The 11644-nt window shown below is 49.1% G+C and overlaps 2 pseudogenes; both read right to left on the minus strand.

Moving 5' to 3' along the window:
* Positions 1–282: 282 nt before the first annotated feature.
* Positions 283–9439, minus strand: LOC144826753 (28S ribosomal RNA; annotated as a pseudogene).
* A 25-nt stretch (positions 9440–9464) lies between these two features.
* LOC144826744 (18S ribosomal RNA) lies at positions 9465–9901 on the minus strand (annotated as a pseudogene).
* Positions 9902–11644: the final 1743 nt, after the last annotated feature.

The raw sequence follows: 11644 nt of genomic DNA on the forward strand, positions 1-11644 counted from the left end.
GCTGCTGCTCATCTCCCTGCCCGACTTGCCTGGGAACAGCGGGAAGAGGATGCCAGGCCGGTGGCCCAGGTCATCTGGTCACCCTGCCGACCCTTCAAGGATGGTGGCCCCCATCCCCGTACCCCGGTGGGGCAGGGACGGGAGGGGAGGTGCACGTGGTAGAGGCGGCCTCCCGAGGGCCCGCATTACCTCCTCCACATCCCTCCCGTCGGCCTGGTGGCAGAGGGAGCCACCTCTGGGTGTGGTGAAGGGAGGCCTCAGCGGGCACCCACGCACGGAGAGACAAAAGCTTGGCTCAGAGGATGACTTTTAATAGATCACAGCGAGGTAGCTGCTCTGCTACTTACGAAACCCAGACCCTGAATCAGGTCGTCTACGAATGATTTAGCACCGAGTGCCCCACGAACTTGCAGTGCACTAAGGGCGATGGAGGCGGCCCCCTTCTGTCCGCGCTCCGGTCCCCAAGCGAGCGGCTCTACGCACAGGCCCCCCCGAGAGAGGTCGGCTATCCCAGGCCAACCGAGACTCCACGGCACTGCGGTATCGTTACGGTTTAGGGGAGATTCTGACTTAGTGGCATTCAGTCATAATCCCACAGATGGTAGCTTTGCCCCATTGGCTCCTCAGCCAAGCACATACACCAAATGTCTGAACCTGCAGTTCCTCTCATACTGAGCAGGATTACTATTGCAACAACAGATCATCAGTAGGGTAAAACTAGCCTGTCTCACGACGGTCTAAACCCAGCTCACGTTCCCTATTGGTGGGTGAACAATCCAACGCTTGGTGAATTCTGCTTCACAATGAAAGGAAGAGCCGACATCGAAGGATCAAAAAGTGACGTTGCTATGAACGATTGGCCGCCATAAGCCAGTTATCCCTGTGGTAACTTTTATAACACCTCCTGCTTGAAACCCAAAAAGTCAGAAGGATCGTTAGGCCCCGCTTTCACGGTCTGTATTCATACTGAAAATCGAGATCAAGCGAGCTTTTTCCCTTCTGCTCTGTGGGAGGTTTCTGTCCTCCCTGAGCTCACCTTAGGACACCTGCATTATCGTTTGACAGGTGCACCGCCCCAGTCAAACTTCCCACCTGCCACTGTCCCCGGAGCAGGTGGCGCCCGGCGGGCACCGGGTGCTTTGAGCCAGAAGCGAGAGCCCCACAGGGCTCGCCCCCTGCCTCACATGGTAAGTGAAAAAACAATAAGATTGTCTTATTTCACCGACGGCCTGAGGGCCTCCCACTTATCCTACATCTCTCATGTCTCTTCACAGTGCCAGACTAGAGTCAAGCTCAACTGGGTCTGATTCTACCAAGCCCGTTCCCTTGGCTGTGGTTTCGCTAGATAGTAGATAGGGACAGTGGGAATCTCGTTCATCCATTCATGCGCATCACTAATTAGATTACGAGGCATTTGACTATTTCTGTACCACCTGGCGGTAGCTCATTCTGGGTTATGATGCTGCCCATCAGCGTCAATTTGGTTTTGCTTCCAACAATACAACATTCTTTTGCTCCGGAGTACAGCCACACTGAATGCTGTCCTCACTGGAACTGGGATCACGTATAGGCCAGAGATAGTACGCCCTGCAGTACTATTCCAACAATTTAGAATTGCCTACGAATCGTCCTGAGAAATTAAAATATGATTAGCAGGACATCAATAATCAATGTGTGATAATTATGTGTATTTGAGATCTATTCATCATTCAAGACATTTCAATAAGTATGATGTACACAACTATATCTAAATTGTTATAAGCACACATATATAAAACAAAAATACACATCTACAAATTGCACATCTAACTAGAAAAAGCACATCTATAAAATTCACATCTATACTAAATCTTGTGTCAACTATAAACCTATTTGTTAAAACATTATGCTTTCTAAGGGTGACATGTGTGCTGCAAGAAAGTGCACATCTCAGTATAAGCTTGATACTCAATTGTCCATGAATACTTGGCACATTGTAAGAGTGTCCATTTAAGCAATCAGGCAAACATTTTAGTTGAATGGGAATGACATTTGCAAACCGAAATCAGCCTGAACAACATGTAGTGTACTTCCTATATTCCCAATATGCTCTGCTCATTGGAATAATATATCCTGCAGCTTAGACGTAGGACTTATGTCGACTAGGTCTCTACCTAATATATTAGACTTAATTGTGAGTGCCAGCTAGCTCAGAGGTCACTAGACACTTTCTCGAAAGTACAAGAAGGGATTAGTCTCTGACAACCATATAACATGACAACTTTGTTTCCCCAGCATGAAACGTAGCTGTCTATTTCACTCAGTCAGATGTGCATGCTTCGTTTCACCAGAGTTGCTTTAGAAATAGAGAGACGGGCGTTTTCAATAAAAGTATTTGTTGAACAGTCTTATTTCTTAAGCATAAGAAATGCACTGCTACAATTAAAATGCTAGTTAAGAAGTACAATGCATATAATTTGAATAGTATTATAAAATAGTACTGTAAGAGCATGATATGGTTTCTAAGCCATAAACATAAAATGCATAAAATACAGACAGTGATCAAATTGTGGCTTAAAGTATTCAACTGGTGCGTCTAAAATACGCCTACCCCGGTGTACCTAATCTAAGTCTAGTACGAGGAAGGAGTAAGTGTGGTGTAGCATAAGTCTAGTATTTTCTGCCAAGAATCTGTTCCAAGAATTCTCTACGGGTCTAATCAGCTCTGTACCTTGGTTTTGGTTGCAGGTTGCTCCCCAGCAACCCGCAAGGGTAGCCTGGAAACACCGGAGCTGGATTTCTCAGCAAGAGAAAAGACAGAGTCTTCTCAGTGCGTCACTTGGAGGGTCGGCTTCCTTCGGCACTTGCAGCAGCAGGGCGTCTGGCAAGTAGTTAGTCGATCTGCTCCTAAAACCACCGTGTGTTTGACTGAGCAAATGTAGCCATATTTATACTTTGAAGGTGCCGAGTTTGACGTAAGATTGGATATAATATCGCCACTAGTGCCTCAGTTCCTTGAAAACTCCAGGAGTTCTTGGATAAATTAGTATTCAGGCAGGGGGAAGTCCCTGACTGCTGAAGGCTAGATTTTCCAAGAAATCGTTGTGGATTCTCGGAGTTTAGTGGAAGTAGCCAAGCCGTATTTGGGCTGCACGGGCTAAGACTAAATAAGGTAATGATTCTTTATGCTTATATAAGGATTGGGTAAATTATACCTATATATGGGCATGAATCGGGATAATTTCACTAGAGTTCTAGATTCCCACATAACAAACATCATCGGAGGTGTTATTTTTCGGCTGTCCCCAGGTGGCAGTCGTGGTGGCTGGCAGCCATGTTCCCTCCGTCAGCGGCCTCTTCCAAGGCTAAGAATCTTGGGGTGCAGATTGATAACGGCCTCACTATGAAGCCTCAGATCCTTGGCCTAGTGGGAAAGTGTTTCGGCCTGCCTAAAATGCTTAGAAAGTTTCTCCCTTTGCTCTCCCTTGATCATAGGAAAACCACCGTGCATGCTTTAATTGGCTCCCGTTTAGACTATGCTAATGTGCTCTATCTCGGGCTGCCGGAATATCTTCTTGCAAATTGTTCAAAATTCGTCTGCACGAGCCATTCTTGGTCTCCATCGGAGAGCCAGTGCCACTGATTCGCTGAAAAACCTTCACTGGCTACCTATCCATAAACGGATTGTTTTTAAGGCGCTTACGTTGGAATTCAAAGTGCTCCATGGGTCCGGTGCCAAATACGTCAGGAAACGGCTGGCTTTTTACCAACCATCCAGATCGCTACAGTCAGCCTCCCTGGCTTTGGCGTCGGTCCCGGTCTTTAAACGGTCACGCATTGGAGGTCGCTCTTTCCGATGTTTGGCCCCCCAACTGTGGAACGCCTTGCCAGTTCTCTTGAGAAGGAATGGTACTCTGTTAGCTTTCAGGAAAGATCTGAAGTCCTGGTTATTTGTCCAATAGGTTTGCCACTTGTTTGTCTGTTTCCTGCTTCCGTATTTGGGTTTTGAAGCGCAGGGACACTCCTCGGAGTAGCTGAGCGCTATATAAAACCCATTTTAACATAACATAACATAACATTGAGGCCAAATACCACGACATCCAACGATAAAGCCACGAAATTTTACAGTCGTGCATTTTGTGAGATCTTTGATTTGCTGTCACAGATCTTGATAGTATTTCACTTTACTCTCAAACGCTAATTCAATGGAATTCTGAGAGTTTTCATAACAAATTGAAACATAAATCACTACAGCTGAACCATTTTTGGTAAACACTACATCTGGTTTTCGTAGTTCTCCTTGATTATTCTTAGCATGAGGTTCCCTATATGCCATCCAACCACACCTTTTTGCTCTATCAATGAGCAATTCCCGAATTTTCTTGTGTCTTTTTATCCTAATGTCCTTAGTTTTAGAACATGCGTATGAAATATGAGAAATTGTTTTGCAAACATCATTACAACACCTACATGTAGCAAATGTACGATTTCTTCCCCTAGAGATGGTTTCTCTGGTATATAAAACATTTTCTCTTAACATCAGCGCAGCTATGTACTGGTTTTCTTTCATTTTGTTATGCTTGCTGATCCAGAAGTTTGAGGTTGGATTACTTGCTAAGTATTTTAGACCATCACCTTGGACAGGGAGATTTGCCCATTTCTCAAATACTACTTTTCTCCAATCACATGTTGTTAACAAATTCAAATCATAGCTCAGAAACCTGCTGTCTAAAATGTTAAGTTTGTGTGTTTTGATGATGTTATCAATTTTTTCATTTATATCTTCTCCTGCATATATGAATGAATGAGTTATGTACTGATCTGGAGCTGCCCTGAGATACAATAAACTATTGACTTTATTGAGACCAATTTGTGTACATAGGTTTGGTATACTGAGGCCCCCAAATGACCTTTTCGAATATATAGGAGACCATCAGATGTGTATGCAGGAAGGTGTAGAAAATGTTTGACATACTTTTTTATTGTTTGATCCAGAACATTTTTGCTTCTGTTCCTGTCATTTCCAATTTGAATGATAGTTTAGGGACTAAGTATTGACACAAAATTTCTATTTTCTACGTGGGCTTAAGTGGTAGATTATCAAGTTTTTGAGCCCAGTTGACAAGAACCTCATTCATTTTGTTGTTGCTTCTATGGCCAGTGTGTGGATCAAAGTTCAATCCGAGGTATCTCTCACTTTCTCCTGGATGATTGTTTTCAATATTTTCTTTTTCAAAATGCCATGGTTTACAGTTGTTAATCAGGATTTTATCCTTATGGTGACTGATATAAAATCCATGTCTCTTTTTCATATTAAGTTTTAATCCTGTTGTTTTACTGAACTTTTCAGTGATTTGTACTCATTCCTTCCCAGGTACTGCTGAGTACTGCGACGTCATCGGCAAAGGCGAGAGCGGTGATTTGCTCAATAAGACCATCAGATCTGAATGTGAAGCCTTTGCCGTTTTTCTGAAGATCACAGATCAGAGGATCCATGGCAATGTTAAATAGTATTGGGGATAAAGAGTCACTTTGTTTGACCCCAGATTTCATTGTTATTTTAGGAGTTGCTTCGTTGTTCTTTCCCTTGAAAGATGTTGTTGAGTCATTGTATAAGTCTTTTATTATGTCTCTGATGTATGATGGAACTCTGTGCCTTGCGAGACTCTGTATAATGTGACCATGGCTGACAGAGTCGAAGGCTTTCGATATATCTATGAACACAACTGCTAATGAGTGACTGTTTTTTCGTGCCCCTTCTATGATATTTTGCAGAAGAGTCAGATTCTCGAAACAACCTCTCACCTTCATGAAGCCTTTTTGTTTCGTATTCAATTCAACAAAAGATGAGAGTCTTTTAGTTAGTATTTTTGTGAATAACTTCATGAATGCAGTACCGATGGTAATTGGACGCCAGTTACTAATTTTTTTGAGTTCACTAATCAGTACATTCTTGGGTATCAAAATTGATCGGTTCTTTTTGATGCTTTCTGGTACTCTTCTCATCAACAACCAAGACGAGAAGATTCTGGGCAGCAGTCTTGGTTGCCTGCGGTTCACTTTATACAAGTCATTCAGACCAATCTTATCAGGCCCCACTGCTTTCTTTAAATCGGAGTCCTCGAATGCCTTAGTTATTTTGAGCAGTGTTATTTTGTTACATAAATTTCTGTTATGTTATGTTATGTTAATAAACTTTGTACAGCGCACGGATACCCTCAGGCGTCTTGGCGCTAACTGACCCAAATGGTGCTGAACTCAACCATACTACTACTGGAATAACCAGGTTTTAAGCTGTTTCCTGAATTCCAAATGACAGGTTATTTTTCTCAGATATCGCGGGAGGGGGTTCCATTCTTTGATGGTATTTAATGCCACCCTTCCACCCCAGTTCATCTTATGGATCCTGGCCGGCTGCATAAGGTAAGAATTTGCTGACCGCAGTGCTCTGTTTGGGGAGTACCATCTACACAAGTTTCGTAATCCTCTGGTATCTGATCAATCGGCATGAAATTAGGGTTTTTCTTGTTTTCTTTCTCAATTATGTTTTTATAGTATTGAAAAATTTTGTCAGCACTGATTTGGCAAGTGGCATCTTCTGCCCCATCAGTGATAATCCTGGCAATTTTCTTTTTGTCTTTTTTAAACATTGCCTGATACTCTTTATAGCTGCCCTTTGCTTTGGCATAATTCTTCTTCTGCGTCCGATTAAGCCTTTCGTTTTCTTGTCTTTTTTTGTTATCTTGTTTCCTACTGAGGCATTCTGGTGCTCATCTTGAGCAGAGGTCATAGGCTCATTATTGAGTTCACTTGCTAGTTCATTTGCTGGTACACTTGCTGGTGAAGGACTTATATCAGTGGTGTTTTCTGAAAAAGAAGTCACTACCTCATCCATCAGATCCATAGCAGCATCGTGTTGCTCTACGTTTTGGGTGTACTTCTCGATTTCTGTGATTCCATCTCCAGTTCATCAAGTTCTTGATTTTTTGCGCACAATTGTGATTGATAAAGTCTCTGCGCTTTTCTGCTGTTGCTTCCACTGTAACCTCTGGTTCATCGCAAGAGTCATTTTCAGAAACATTTGATGCTTGCAGTATATCTTTTGCAGATTTTTTGCTTCTATCTCTTCTTTTTTCTGCAATTTGTTTTCTGTTTTTATTGTCAAAATGTGGAACCATCAGCGCATTATTATTCCTCTTGTTTTCATATATTTTTCCCAATTCTGCTAGTAGCTGTATTTCTTCCTGTGACCATAATTTTGACGGTTTGCTGCTTGCTAGAGCTGCTAGTCTAGCCTCATTTTGCGCTCTTTGCTGCACATGCCGAGCATGTTGAGAAACACCAATCTTTGTTCCAAATCTGAGATCACAGAAGCTGCACAGGAATGGCAGCTCTCCTTTTTGAGGTCTTCCTTTACATTTGGCATAATGGCATGCAATATTGTGGTATTCGACTTCTTTGTCACATTTTGAGCAGTACGTTTTAAGATATACGCCATACGCCACAGGAACCGCAACGTCTTCCAAGGCTTGGAAAAGAGAACTCTCCCCGGGGCTCCCGCTGGCTTCTCCAGGATTGCGAGGGCGCCCGTCTCCGCAACTCCGAGTTTGGGGTTCTGAACCTGACTCCCTTTCGATCGGCTGAGGGCAACGGAGGCCATCGCCCGTCCCTTCCAAACGGCGCTTAACTGACCTATGTTCAACTGCTGTTCACATGGATCCATTCTCCACTTCGGCCTTCAAAGTTCTCCTTTGAATATTTGCTACTACCACCAAGATCTGCACCTGCGGTGCTCAACACAGCGGCTCTTCTACTCATCGCGGCTTAGCCCCCGCGGCTCTCAGCTCCGGCGTCGGCCGAGTATGGGCCTGACGCTCCAGCGCCATCCATTTTCAGGGCTAGTTGATTTGGCAGGTGAGTTGTTACAGACTCCTTAGCGGATTCCGACTTCCATGGCCAACGTCCTGCTGTCTATATCAACCAACACCTTTTCTGGGGTCTGATGAGCATTGGAATCGGGCGCCTAAACCCAGCACCAGTTCTGCTTACCAAAAGTGGCCCACTAGGCACTCGCATTCCATACCCGCCTCCACGCCAGCGAGCCGGACTTCTTACCCATTTAAAGTTTGAGAATAGGTTGAGATCTTTTCAGCCCCAAGATTTGTAAATATTTGCTTTACCAGATAAACCTGGGGGCTCCGAGCGCCAGCTATCCTGAGGGAAACTACAGAGGGAACCAGCTAATAGATGGTTCGATTAGTCTTTCACCCCTATACTCAGGTCAGACAACCGATTTGCACGTCAGTACTGCTAAGGACCTCCACCTCTGACTTCACCCTGCCCAGGCATAGTTCACCATCTTTCGGGTCCTATCACGCATGCTCATGCTCCACCACAACAACAGAGCGGGCGAGACGGGCCTGTGGTGCGCCGGCTGCTGGAAGCACGGCGGGATCCCACCTCAGCCGTGCGCGCCGGCCCTCACCTTCATTGCGCCACAGGGTTTCGTTCGGCCCTCCGACTTGTGCACGTGTTAGACTCCTTGGTCCGTGTTTCAAGACGGGTTGGGTGGGTAACCGACATCGTCGCAGACCCCTGGTGCCTGGCGTGGGTCTCCCCGCCTGGCAGCGCGACGCAGTTGTGGCGCACTGGGAACAATCTACCAAAGTCGACAGTCTGATCGGGGGGCCCCGTCCCCCTTCAACCGCCCGGTGAGCCCCGAGGGGCGGCCGGGCACGGGTGCCCAGGGAATGGCAAGGAGGCGGTCGAATCTCCCGCAGTCCCGCAGACACAGCGAAGCTGCTGCCAGGGGGGCTGTAACATCCTCCGCCGGAGCAAAGGGCCACCTGCCACCCTGAAACCTTCCTAGCTGACCCTGAGCCGGTCGCGGCGCACCGCTGCGGAGGAAATGCGCCCTATGGGGGCTGGGTAGGGCCCGGTTGCCGGTCCCGCAGAGGGTATCTGGAACTCCTGGCCCACCGACCTTCCCGCCGTGCTGAATCCTCCGGGCGGACTGCACGGACCTCACCTGTTTACCTCTCGACGTTTTCACGCCCTCTTGAACTCTCTCTTCATAGTTCTTTTCAATTTCCCTTATGGTACTTGTTGGCTATCGGTCTCACGCCTGTTTTTAGCCTTAGATGGAGTTTACCACCCGCTTTGGGCTGCATTCCCTAGCAACTCGACTCCGAGAAGACCCGATCCCAGTGCGCCGGGGGCTGCTACCGGCCTAACACCATCCGCGGGGTGAGTCTTGATCAGAAGAACTTGGGCCCCCTGAGCGACCGGGGAGTCGGTCTTCTGTACACCATATTTCCCGCGCCCGCCGCCGGGCAGGGATTCGGTGCTGGGCTCTTCCCTCTTCACTCGCCGTTACTGGGGGAATCCTGGTTAGTTTATTTTCCTTGGAGAAGTGCCTCGTTAAAGGATTTAAAGTGTACTCATTCCAATTACAGGGCCTCGAAAGAGTACTGTATTGTTATTGTTCGTCACTACCTTCCCGAGTCGGGAGTGGGTAATTTGCATGCCTACTGCTTTCCTTGGATGTGGTAGCCGTTTCTCAGACTCCCTCACCAGAATCAAACCCTGATTCACCGTTAGCCATGGTCACCATGGTAGGCACAGAAAGTACCATTGAAAGTTGATAGGGCAGACATCCGAATGCATCGTTGCGGGGACGTGCGAACGGCCCGAAATTATCTAGAGTCACCAAAGCAGCCGGGCAAGCCCGAATTGGTCCTGGTCTGATAAATGCATGCATCCCGGGAGGTCAGCACTCGTTGGTATGTATTAGCTCTAGAATTACCACAGTTATCCAAGTAACAGATGGAGTGATGAAAGGAACCATAACTGATTTAATGAGCCATTCGCAGTTTCACTGTACCGGCCGTGTGTACTTACTTGTGCATGGCTTAATCTTTGAGATAAGCATATGCTACTGGCAGGCAGGATCAACCAGGTAGCCGCACCTGATGATGTGGTGGGAGCCGCATGCCCATCTCCCCGACCGGCAAGCTTCACACACCCCTCCATCTCTCGGGAGCCTGTCAGGGGAAGGAGCCCACCGGCCTGGGCAGGAGGGCTCGCTGGAGTGGTGTGGAAAGGTGGGTTCACATGAGCCTCTCCCCCGAAAGGGAGAGGCGGGCTGAGGCGCAGCCTGAGCGAGATGCAGGGATGCCGGGGTCTGGCGGCGGTAGAACGCTTTGGAACGCTCACTCTGAGCTGCTGTGGAAACATGCTGGGTGGGGAGGGGTGACGGCATGGCGCGCGGAGCCCAAGGACCTGCCGGCCAGGCAGCATTCGAGTGCCTGGCGCCACCCAACCCCGTCCGCTCGGGTCAGAGCACTGGGGGGCAGAAGCTGCCAGGGCCGCTCGGACGTCTCTCTGCTGAGTAGGATGAAGGGCCTACCGCCAGGCGGCAGGCCCTCCCTCGAGTCAGACGGTCAATGCGGGGTGGAAGGTCTTTGCTTGAAACAACAGCCAAGGCTGGCCAAGCAGTCCCTCCCTAAACGGACCGAGAGTGCCTAATTCGGCCGCCCTGCACAAGGGATGCCAAATTCGCGTCCCTGCCTGCTCCCGGGGTGAGCAGCCTCTGAGGAAAGGCCCATCAAAAGGGTGCTGAGAGGCAGGCCCAGACCCGGGCCCCTGGGGGCCCCGGTGGGTGGTCCCAGGTGCTGCATTCCCCCTCACGGAGGTCTGGCTGAGCAAACTCGGAGAAAAAGGACCATCGGGAAGGGGGTGAGAGGCAGGTGCATACCCGGGCCCCTGGGGGCCACAGCGGGCGGGTCCACGGGTGCTGCCATCACCCGTCTCAGCATTGCTGGACCACACGGAGGTCTGACTGAGCAAACATGGATAAAAAGGACTATCGGGAACGGGCTGAGAGACAGATGCGTACCTGACCTCTTGGAGCCCTCACTGGGATCAGGGAGGCAAATAGCACCTCATCGGGACTTCCAGGGAAGTCCGGCCATCTGGTCACCCCATAGAAAAGCATTGAGTGCGACCAGATGGCCGAGGGGATCGGAGGCGACCAGATGGCAGAGGGCATCGGTGCGACCAGATGGCCAAGAGGATCGGTGCGACCAGATGGCCGAGGGGAAAGGTGCGACCAGATGGCCGGGCATGAAAGGGAAGTCATCTGGTTACTCTGTGCCCCAACGAAAGAGTGAGCAGATGCCGGGGAATGGGGGACCGGAGGCCCAGGGCCCCAGCTGGGCCCCAGCCATGGAGGCTGCGAGGGGGGCCTGACGGGACCTCCAACTAGGGGCCCGTGGACACCTTGACAAGCAGGGGAGGCCTACACAGGACCGATGGACCCATGTCCTGGGCCCTTGATAAAACAGCAGGCCGGGGGACAGGGCCCAGGGCCGGAGTACCCAACCCGGGGCCCGGCAGGGCCCCTGGACCCAGCCAAAGGCCCGCAAGCCCCCCGCTCTCCGGACTCCATCCCGGGCACACTGCCATGTGGCAAGAGCGAGGAGGGAGCCAGGGGTGGGGAGGCCACCCTCCCTGGGGCCCTCAGGGGGCCCGGATGGAGCTCCTGAACCCAGCCAAGCAAAGAGAGGCTCCCCGGGCACAACGGAACCCTGTTCTTGGAGCTTTGGCAGTGCGGCAGGCTGGGAGATAGGGCCCTGGGCCGGAGCACCCAACCCGGGGCCCTGCC

Source organism: Lissotriton helveticus, chromosome 3_2, assembly GCF_964261635.1.
Source record: "Lissotriton helveticus chromosome 3_2, aLisHel1.1, whole genome shotgun sequence".
Taxonomy (NCBI): domain Eukaryota; kingdom Metazoa; phylum Chordata; class Amphibia; order Caudata; family Salamandridae; genus Lissotriton; species Lissotriton helveticus.